Source organism: Delphinapterus leucas, unplaced genomic scaffold (genome assembly GCF_059928025.1).
Source record: "Delphinapterus leucas isolate spDelLeu-1000000601 "Yukka" unplaced genomic scaffold, BTC_Dleu_Yukka2 spDelLeu_asBTCV2_sq57, whole genome shotgun sequence".
Lineage (NCBI taxonomy): Eukaryota > Metazoa > Chordata > Mammalia > Artiodactyla > Monodontidae > Delphinapterus > Delphinapterus leucas.
This window is the reverse complement of record NW_028322266.1, coordinates 1,655,249-1,666,920: the sequence shown is the minus strand read 5'-3', so window position 1 is coordinate 1,666,920 and position 11,672 is coordinate 1,655,249. Positions and strand designations below refer to the sequence as shown.

Below are 11,672 nucleotides of genomic sequence, written 5' to 3'. Positions count from 1 at the left end.
CTGCAAGTCATGACTAAAGTAGCTCTTTGTGGCATTGGATTTGCTTTAAACAATTAAAAATCAGACTATTGACTAGCACACAAATATTTATAAAATATACAAATAAAACTATTGATATCTTTGAAGCCCATTTTTAAACAAAAGGAACATTTTTAAATGTGCCAGGATATAAATTATGGGTACCTCAGGATTATTATAACTTTTCTATAACATTTTATTAGATCTTTATGGTGTTTTTAAAAATGTTGGCCACTGATATTTGAAATTTGATAGGTATTTATAAAGTTTCCTCAAAGGATTCTTATGACAGCTAAATTTTTTGACTATTTAGACAGACACTTTTGGCTGGCTACTCGGTAAAGTACCACGTGCTGTGATTATTACTTTTTGTGCTTTCCAAGTCAACACCCAGATGCCTGTGAACCTGACCTGCGCAGAGTAGTTATTTTGGTTCTTTAAACTGCCTGCCAGACGGTTGCAGTAGCTTTTTCATATGGGCAGATGGCCACTCCAGAACAAATCAAAATATAATATTTGGTCTCTGAACTTACTTTTGAATTCAAATCTTTGAATATGAATGCTAACTCAGATTGAATTTTGGGTTTGACTAATTGTTTTGATGTTCTTAGGCAGTTTTCATGAAACATATTTGATCAAATAACTTAATATGGACTTCACTTCTTATTAGTTGTATAATGTCCCTTCTGGTGTGTTAAATGCAATAAAAATTTGAGCATATATACTAATATGTAGCTCCTACCCAGCATATGATGAACAAAATATGTATTAACAAGAGACATCAATCCATTTCTGAGGTTATGCACGTAGTTTACTGCTGAAATGCGGTAAAACTTTAAAATTTGTAATTTCTGGTCAGAGTTTATGAGAAACGTGAATATGAGCAAAATAGGTAAATTTAGTGTTTTTTTAACAAGGTAGGTATGGCACAGACTTCAAACTATAACACAGATTTCAAGCAAACAAGGGTAATTACATTGATTTAAGCAGTTCTTTCCCATTTATTCATATATTTTTTTGTCTTAATTCAGACCTAGCTTAATTCACCCCTCCCTCCCTCCCTCCCTCCCTCCTTTCCTCCCTCTCTCCCTTCCTTCCTTCCTTCCTTCCTTCCTGCCTTCCTTCCTTCCTTCCATCCTTCCTTCCCTTTCTTCTGTTCTGCCTTTCTTTCTCCTATCTCTTTAAACTGCAGTCCTGAGTAAAATGGATGGTTTCAGATTAACCTAATTAATTACAACTAAATAGCCACTTATGTCATTAACCCAGGATACTTCCCTGGGCTACTCAGATCGAAATGTAGGTTTCATATTTTCAATGGAACAATGTTTGTTAGAAAATATATTTCATATTATAATCTTTATAATGAGAAAAATGCTAATTAAAACCAAAACCATTAGTCACCTGTAAGATTTGAAATATATGAAAAGTTTGATAACACTCTGTTGGTGAGGCTAAGGAGGAAAAAGCAGTCTAATATTTTGTTTTTCAAAATGTAAAATGGGACAACATCCATGGAGAAGATTTTATCAATATCTAACAAAATCATAGCTGTATTTGGCCTTTGATCTATCAATCCCTCTTCCAGGAATCTGTTCCAAAGATCCAAAAGTACACTGACATTAGTTTGAAATGACATGTATCAAATGTTCTTCAATGTAACATTATTGGTACTAGTAACAAAATTCAAATCACCCTCAAAATCCAAAATTCTAACACCAAAATCCAACAGTTATATAAACTGCAATATATCTACACAGTGGATTACTATGTACTTGCGCAAAGCAGTTGGGAAGATCTCTACAAAATGGATTAAATGGATTATATATTGTATATTTTGGAGTATAAATTGTTAAGTGATAAAAGGAAGTTGCAGAAAACTGTGTATGTAGTATGTCACCTTTTGTGTAAGATACCCTCCCTTCCTTCCTTCCTTCTTTCCATCCTTCCTTCCACCCCTTTCTCCCTCTTTCATCTCTGTTTCTTTTCTTTATTATTTCACAGTTTGTGCTTTTTTTTTATATTTGCAAAAATAAATAAGGGAAGGAGAGAAGAAAAACTCATAAAAATTGTTCCCTATAAGGTAACTGTCTCTCCATTCTTAAAAGTGAGACGTTGAAATCGTCTACTATTATTGCACTTCTGTCTATTTTTCTAGTCAATTCTGTCAGTGTTTGTTTTATATATTTAGGTGCTCTGATGTTGCATGAATATATATTTGTAATTGTTATATCTTCCTGGTGATTTGACCTTTTATCATTATATAATGTCCTACTTTGTTTTTGTGATAGTTTTTTGTTCAAATTGACAATAAATTTTAAGCATAATTAACTGTCATTAGCACAAATTCATGAACTGTATCTTCGCTTTTCTCATTTTTTGAAACCTTATATTTATAATCATAGTTATTTATATTTGATAAATAAAATTATTTATAAAGAATTCAAGTTATAAGTAAATGGAAATGTATCATTCAATTTTTGTTTTCTTGCTAGTGGAGGACATTAAGCAAAACTAAGATTTTTAATTCATAAATATGGTAATAAAATTGAACATGTATTTAAAGTATTGAAATAGTATAACTGAAGAATAAAAGAAACATTATAATAAAGGCTTTATTATCATTAATGTTAAATTCTTTTGATTACTGATTTTAATTGAAGATTTTAAAAATACACTAAAAAAATAAAAATACATTATAAATATATTTGCATTATAAATCTATATTTAAAACTTGTAAATGTTGATAGAACTAATTGTCCTGTTGAATAATGGAACAGAGTTCCTCATCTAATTATTTAATTTTTATGATCCTTGTGAAATAACAGTTAACTATTTGAAACGTGCTATTCATTTTTGTATGTGTTTTACAGAAAGAAATTGTATTCTGTCATAGCTTACATTTCTAAATTCAAAAAGGCAAATATTTCAAGGCCTTTATTATCTTGATCATTTTGACACATTTAAAAATCATCCAATTTTAACAAAGATGTCCTTACCAGGAAATGGTAAGTTCTACTGACAAGTTAAAACAAATGATCAATTATTATTTTTAATTATATTTGTTGCTGGGAAAAAGAAATTGTAGAAAACTAGTCAGAGAAGAAGGATTATATCCTTTAATTTGTAATAAATTGATTTGTAAAGACGGGTGATGGGATGCCTAGCTGTGAAAATAAGTAACATGACAAGTAAATATTAAAGCCATGGAAGTGATCTAAAAATACCTGGATAATTATTGCAGATTATATAAATGTGGGTTTCTGGGGTAGGATTGGAGGTACCAGCCACTTTCCACTGGAAACAAAGCTTCAGTGACTTATATTCTATTGCCAGAAGAACTGGGGAATTTAAACATAGAAATAGAGTAATTGGATGATTTATTTCATAAGCATACATTTTTAAATGTTGCTGATGACTTTTCTTGAAAGTAAAGCCAGAAGGATTTTAAGATTCTTAACTGTAAATATTAGAAATGATTATTATAATACTTTCCATGATAAAATTATTTGAAACTTACTCTTGTATATTCCCAATGAAAGGTGATTCTTATTTTTTATTGTGGCTAATTTAATGAAATAATATTTTATACAAAACACAATTTTCCTAACTTGGAAATTATAATTAAGAACACATTTGAGTTTTGAGTGTTGTCATTTAGACTGTGGGCATTATCAGGGCACAATAATCCACTTGGTGAAAATTTAGTCTAGTTGAAGGCCAATTATTTTACTTCCTTGTAATTCACATGATATGTCCTTGCAAATAGAAGCAGCCGCTAGCCAAGTAACTAGGGAGAAACGAAGAGCCTTGGGTGGGTGATATTTCAAATTCAACAGTATAAAGCAAAGAAAAATAACACATTTTAACACATAAAAAATGCTAGAAAAAATGTTTACATGCATGATTCTAGTTTGGTAATTGCTTCTATTCTAAATTTTTTCATATCAATTCAACAATAAGCACCTTCGTATCATATAAATCACTATCACTTATAAGTAAGTAGGTTGTAGTTTTAAAGTATTTGGTTTTATCAAGTAATATATGCTCATTAAAAAAAATCACATGTTAAAGAATGTTTTATATTAAATATCAACAGAGTCAGATCACTTCTTCACTTCTAAGTCTACTCTCCAGACAAGTTCTTCACAATTGTTTATATTTTGGTTATTTCCCTTCTCAAACAATATATATTTTCTGAATTTATTAATATCAGATAACATTTATTATTCCCCCAATATCAAATATAAATATTTAACTCACTCAGGTCCTCTTCTCCAACTGTTTTAGTCAATTATGTTATTGTTTTGGTTTTTCTGTCAATTATCTTTAGTATAAACAATGTAATTAAACTCAATCATTTTTCTATAGTCCTTTAATTCAGTTTTCATACTTTATATGACAATTTTAATGCCCTTGTTTCTCTACCCAATATTCTTCACAATCTGCTTTGTGTAAGTTACATTTTTATCATAGCTCTTGGATTTTCATTCCATCCTTAAACATAGCATCTTCTTTCCGTGGCCTGAAGATTGACTCAAAATTGAAAGTAAATAAACAATATTTTCATCATTATGGTTGCAATTGAGCAATAAAATACCAATTATCTTCCCATCTTTAGGAGTTCAAATCCAAATGCCCCTTGAGGGAGAATGTTAGGCTGAAAGGATTTCCTCAGTTGGTAAAAAATCATTTAAAATTATATTTGGAAAATAATTTCCATCCTCAGTTTCTGTCATTTTTGGAGGTTATATTGGCCATTTAAAAATTGCATGTACTGCTTTTATTCTCAACATTTTTCAGTTCTAAATCATGCTTATCATTATGTTCTACTACCTTTATTTCTAAAAAGTACCTGTAATGATCTCCACTGGAATTTTATTACCTTCTCTGTTGGGTTTTCTCTTTGTTTTTCTTTTATCATAACTTTCTTTTGCTTAATTTACATATTAGTTTCTTTTCTTCCCTTAAGCTCATAATGAAAGATCTTCATAAACTCTGAAGTTAGCAAATAACATTCTGAGTCCTAAGCACTATAGTTTTGATTTTATAGCTTAGGAATTTCTTTAATCTCCTAAAAATGAAATATTTACATATATATAGACAGTATGTGTTCCCCCAGCTGATTGGTAAATAGGACTCTCTTCTATTTAGGTCTGAACTCAAGTGGGGTATTATAGGATGAGAGGCTACACACAGTAATCTCTTTTTTTCACCTGATCATAGCAGTCTGCCTTGCTGTTGATAGCACAAGCACCAAACTGACAAAGGCTTTACTATGAATCAACATTCAGACTATTGATCTTATTTAGGATTTAAATGTTTTATTTAAATTTTTAAAAAAGTTTCATTTTGAAGTAATTGTAGATTCATTAGCAGTAATAAGAAATAATGCAGAGGGGTCTCATGTACTCATTTCCCAGTTTCTCTCAATGGCGACATCTTAGATTATAGTACAATATCACAACCAGAATACTAATTTTTATGTAAGATGTGTGACAAGTCAAGGCCCAGTTTTTTTTAACCTATCAGATTACTCTAGTACCATTGGTTTAAAAGGCTATCTTTTCTCCATTGAATTGTTCCTTTCACTTTTGTCAAAACTCATTTGGGCATATTTGTGAGTTTATTTCTGAATTTTCTGTTCTCTTCTATTGGCCTATGTGTCTATTCCTCCACTCACACCACACAGTCTTGATTACTAAATATAGTATAAGGATGAATTGGGAGATTGGGATTGACATATATACACTATTGATACTACATATAAAATGGATAACTAATGAGAACCTACTGTATAGCACAGGGAACTCTACTCAGTGCTCTGTGGTGACCTAAATGGGAAGGAAATCCAAAAAAGAGAGGATATATGTATACGTATAGCTGATTCACTTTGCTGTACAGTAGAAACTAACAAAATATTGTAAAGTGACGATACTCCAAAATAAATAAATAAAGCAGTAATTTAAAAAAGATAAAGATAAAAAATAAGGCTTAAAATTGGGTAGACTGGCTTCTTCTACTATATTCTTCATTTTCCAAATTCTTTTTGTTCTTCTAGTTCCTTTGTTCTTTTCCATATATATTTTTAAATAATCTGGTCTATACAAAAATTCTTGCTGATGTTTTGATGAGAATAGTTTTAAAGTTATATATCAATTTTGGCATAATTGAAATCCTTACTGTTATGAGCTAAATTGACTCTCCCCAAAATTTATGTGTAGAAGTCTTAACCCCCCAGACTTAACAATATGATAATGTGACTATATTTGGGATATGGTCTTTAAAGAGGTATTTAAATTAAAATGAGGTAATTAAGATGGGCTCTAATCCAACCTGATTTGCAATTAGGACAGACACACATAGAGGAAGACTCTGAAGGTACAGAGAAGAGATGGCCATTTAGGAGAAAAGAAGAGAAGCCTTAGGCAAAATAAAACCCTGCTGACATCTTGATCATGGACTTTAATAAGCCTCCAGGATTGTGAGAAAATATATTTATTTTATTTATGCTACCCAGCCTTTGATATTTTGTTATGATGGCCCTTGCAAAACTAACAGTTACCAAGCTGAAGCTTCCAATCTATAAACACTGAATGTCTTCCATTTATTTAGAACCTTTTTGATTTTTTTCATGAGCATTTTATAGTTTTTGATGACAAGTCTTGTAAATATTTGATTATTTGGATATATTTCTATATTTCATTTTTGAGTGATTATAAAAATCTCACTGCCCATAGTTAATTCCTAGCAAATAGGTTTACAATTAATATTTTATGTTTGTTTTATATCCTGTATCCTTGCTTAACTTATTAATTCTAAAAGGGTATTTTTTGAGTATATGTGTATTCCTAGACTTCAGTTTGTATATAATCATATCATCTGCGAATAGAGACAATTTTATTTCTTTCTTACCTACATATCTGTCTTTTAATTGTTTTTCTTGCCTTACTGAACTTGCTAGAACACCTCATACTATGTGAAATGAGTGCGGTGAGAGTGAATATCCTTGCCTTGTTCCTGATCTTGAGGAGGGAAATAATTCAGTCTTTCATCATTAAGTATAAGTTAACTTTGGGAATTTTGGTTTTGGTTTTCTTTTTGTTTTTGATTTCCATAGATGCTGTTTATCAAGTGGAAGAAGTTATTCTCTATTCCTATGTTTCTGAGAGCTTTTTGTTCGTTTGTTGTTTTTACAACATGAATGGTTGTGAAATTTGTCAAACCCTTTTTCTGCATTGAATTATATGACCATGCAATTTTTTTTTTCTTTAGGATTGGGTAAATTACATTGATAATTCTTGAATATTGAACTGGCTTTACATGCTGAGAATGAATATCAATTGGTAATGGTGTATAATTATTTTTATATATTGCTAATTCTATTTATTAATATTTTGCTAAGGATTTCTACATTTATTTTATGATGGAAATTGGTGTGTAGTTTTCTTTTTGTGTATTGTGTTTTTCTTGTTTTGGTATTACTATAATAATACCGTCATAGCAATAGAAATAAAAATCCAGTATTTTACTTCAAAAACTGTGATCCTCATGAACAAGATCTGTGATTTCTGTCATTAAAGATGGGGGGATAGGGAACTAACAAGACATTATTTTTAAGTTTAACACTTGTAATTTATTCTCTGGAATCATATGATCATTTATCATATGTGATTGCCAATAGGTGAATTTTACAACTACAGTAAGGGGTGGTGGGGAAGTACAAAGAGATTCTTCGAATACCAGACACAAAACTGAATTTCTGTGTAATTTAGAACAAATTGATTTAACCTAATGGAATTGAAATTTCTATGCTGTAAAATGGGAATTATGATGCCAACTATTAACAGTATTGGGGAAATCAAATGAAATAATATAAGTAACATCTTGTAAGAACATAGATTTTTTAATAAGCTCGGTGAGAAATTAACTGTATCTCTATTCTCTATCTATCATCTATAGAAATAGAAAAAAATAGAAAGATAGATGTGGGCTGGGGATAAACAGGATTTCCACTTCCAACATCCATCATGTCCTTAAAAGAGAATGTAGACTAGGCTTTGGTGGGTTTGACAGGAAAGTCAGAATCCAAGTTGCTCATAAATATTTCACAGGAAGGACATAGATGCTGCTTAAAGTTCTTTCTGAATGGTGTTAGGTGACTTGATTCTGAAAAAGCTTTGAGCTTAGAAAAAATGAGCTTTGCGTATTGACAAGAGTCCTCACATGAGAACAGAGTCAAAATTAACAGACTCTGCAACCCAAAGGAGGCTGGCTGAATATTCCCGCTACCTTTGCTCTGATCATGTGACCATCTCACGCTTCTGTCACTTTCATTAAATAAAAATTAATCTTAACGTATTTGGGCAGGAGTGGGGGTGGGTTGGCATGGGTGTCTACTCTGTCAATTTAAAAAATATCCTTTAGTTCTCATCACCTAATCAGTTGATTTCAGCTCCATTTTCTCCCTTTTCTTTCTTTATCACTGCCTAACCTTGTCCCCTAGGAGTTTCAGACCTTGTTATTCATAAATGGCATAACTTCGTGCACCCTTTTCCTTTTTACTCAAAAGTTTTCTTTAAAATCAAAGGATTACCTGGCTGATTATAAAATTCTTGCATCACATATTCTTCCTCTCAGTATATTTTAGATACTGATCAAACTGTCTCCTTGCATGAATATTACTGTGAAGATGTCGAATCCATCTTGATATCTCACACTAGTAGGGGGCATGATTTTTTCCCCTCCTACTCCTAGGATTCTTTCTTTGTACCTGAATTTTAACATCCTTACCAGAATATGCTTTGATTTGGAATGGTAGGTATGAATGTTAGGTTTCATTATTTCTTGGAAATCTATGAGCCCCTTCAGTCTACACATTCAACTTGTTTTTATTTCAGAAAAATGTTGAAAAAATTATACTTTAGACTCTTTCTATATTTTCATTTGCTTAGTTCTTCTTAAAAATATCAATAATGCATGTTAGATATACCTTTTTAAAGTCTAACATTCCTTCTGTGATCATGTTTACATTCCCCTTTCTCTCTCCCTGCTCCACCTCCCTCCCTCCCTCTCTTTCTTTCTCTCTGAGTCACCCTCATAACTACTTACAAACATCTAACTTTTTCCACCTATAATGGGCATTATTCTCTACACTGGCTTTTCATTTTTTGTCATATTGTGACATTTTGCAACTCAATTCTATATTCTTTGGACATCCTATAAAGTCTCTTTGGAATACTTTTTTCTCATTGTTCAAATTTCACTTATTACTTATAAAGATGATATTATCTATAAATTCTGTGAGAATAATGAGAAGCATTTCTTTCATTCCTTTGTTTTACTGTAACCATCTTTTTATCAGAAATGACCGTTTACTGATTTAAAGAAAAATGTTTTGCGCATAGAGCACATATCATTTCCTTTCTAAGTATGATCCATCTTTGAATTATTTTTGCTGCTTGCCAGAGATGTTGACAACTATGGTAACTGGGACTATCTGGGGCGTGGATTCAGAGGTGTTGACTCCAAACTTTTCCTCAACAAATTGCTTGGGTGACAGAAAAATCTTCTTTGGTATTCAGCGTACATTTGGCAGATGTGAAAACCATTCAGTATTTAAGGATGGGGAAATTTATAGCTGATCACGGGTGACTAGAGTGATGGAATGGCTAAAGGCGTTAGGGGAAGAGGAGGGTTGTTCTTCATAGATCAAGAAACTGTCACTGCCTTAGGCTACAGCTCATGTGACCATTTTCGCCCCAGAGCTGCTGACAGTATGAGGGGTAAGCTCTCTGTGTCTGCTATGTTAGAAATGTATTTTGCTATTAAGCAAAAACCAGGAGCCCACTCTACCATTGCTGCTAAATTACTCTCAAAGTTGCTGACATTCACTGCTGCCTAAAATCACCTTTAAAAAAACGGCTTTATAAAATATAGGTTAAATATTATAAAATTCACCCATTTCGCGAGCATTTAATTCAATAAATTTTTGTATATTGTAGAGCTGGTCTGCCTTTCTTTGCCTCCACCCCTGCATGCTCTTCTCCTAGAATGGAGGTTCCATGCCAAGAAGACCATGAGCAAGATGCCTTCTTTTGTCGTTATGGTCCTGCTACTGTCACAGCCCCTAGGTGCTGAAAGAAACTGAAATAGCAAAGTAATATTCTGTTTCTTCTTTCTTCCTTCTAAATTCCATCTAGTGCCTCCAATTGGCAGAAACCAAGAGAAATTCAGAAAGCTAGGTTGTCTGAAATATGTGGCTTGCATGTTTATCCCTCAAAAGTACAGAAGAAAGTGCAGAAAGGAAAGTGTAATATTGAGAGCCCATCATATTGAAAGCTAGAGTATCCAGAGCACCCCTCAACTTATAAAATCATGGATTGCCTCCTCTATTCCTGTCTTAGCCCATTCAGGCTGCTATAACAAATTACCGTAGACTGGGTGACTTATAAACAACAGAAACTTATTTCTCACACTTCCGGTGGCTGGGAAATTCAAGATCAGGTGCCAGCAGGTTTGGTGTCATTCATTCATGAGGGATCTGCCCTTATGACCTGATCACCAACCAAAGGCCCCACCTCCAAATGACATCCCACTGTAAATTAAGTTTTAACATATGAATGGGGGTACTAACATTTAGTCTATGGCAATGCTTTTCCTTCTCTCCTCTATTCAGCTCTCAGTGAAGTAACTTTCAGGCTAGGAAAGAAAGTGTACAGATGGTTTTATTTATTTTTATTATTTATTTGTTTTTTATTTGCCAGGTATCTGCTTTTCTGTCGCAAATATCTGGGTCCCAACAGGATATATTCCACAGTACCCAGAGCCTTCCTATAACTCTTGATGTCTTAACTGTCATTTTGTAGAGATTATGCAGAATAAGATACTTAATTTTTTTTTGGAAATGTACAAATATCTTGGAGACTGAGGAAGTTTGTGAAAATAAATATCATGCACTCTTGTTTAGGTTAATATTTCACATTTTTTGGCTAGTATAATTCTATTTGTATATTGAAGGGTTTTTTTTCTATTATATTAAATCTTGAATTTTCTACTATTCTTTTGTTCTTTTAGGCATTTGACAGGGGTCGAAAAGATGAGATTGAAATAAAATGCTTTTATTCCACTGATTTTTAACAGAAAATTTGCATTCTCTACTTCCAGCCTGTCTGAAACCAGTTTCTAATTGTCTCTCAGGAGAAACAATACTGTTCTTTCACCCAGTACTTTTTGTTTGTTGTTGTTGTTCCAAAGTTCATATCATGGGTCTGTCACAGAAGCAAAATTATAAATTGCAAGTCATTAAGGTATGGTGAATGCCCATCTGTGTAAGAACATGTCAAAGAAATGTTTACCCAGTTGGAATATCACTGGCCAATCTACTATCTACTACTGTATATAGTATGTGTATTAACATCCTAGCGCTGCTATAGCAAAATACTACAAGTATATGACTTAAAGCAACAGAAATTTATTTTCTCACAGTTCTGGTGGCTAGAAGTCTGGAATTGATGTGTCAGCAGTGCCAGGCTCCCTCTGGAGACTCTTGGGAAGAATCCTTCATTGCATCTCCCTAACTTCTGATGATCATTGGCAAATACTTGGCGTGCCTTGACTCGAAGTTTCATCCCTCCAACCTCTGTCTCCACCATCAT

The 11,672-nt window shown here is 32.4% G+C and overlaps 1 pseudogene; it reads right to left on the bottom strand.

The window, feature by feature from the left end:
• Window positions 1-11,672, bottom strand: part of LOC149743902 (T-box transcription factor T-like) — a 23,043-nt pseudogene extending 11,371 nt beyond the window's left edge.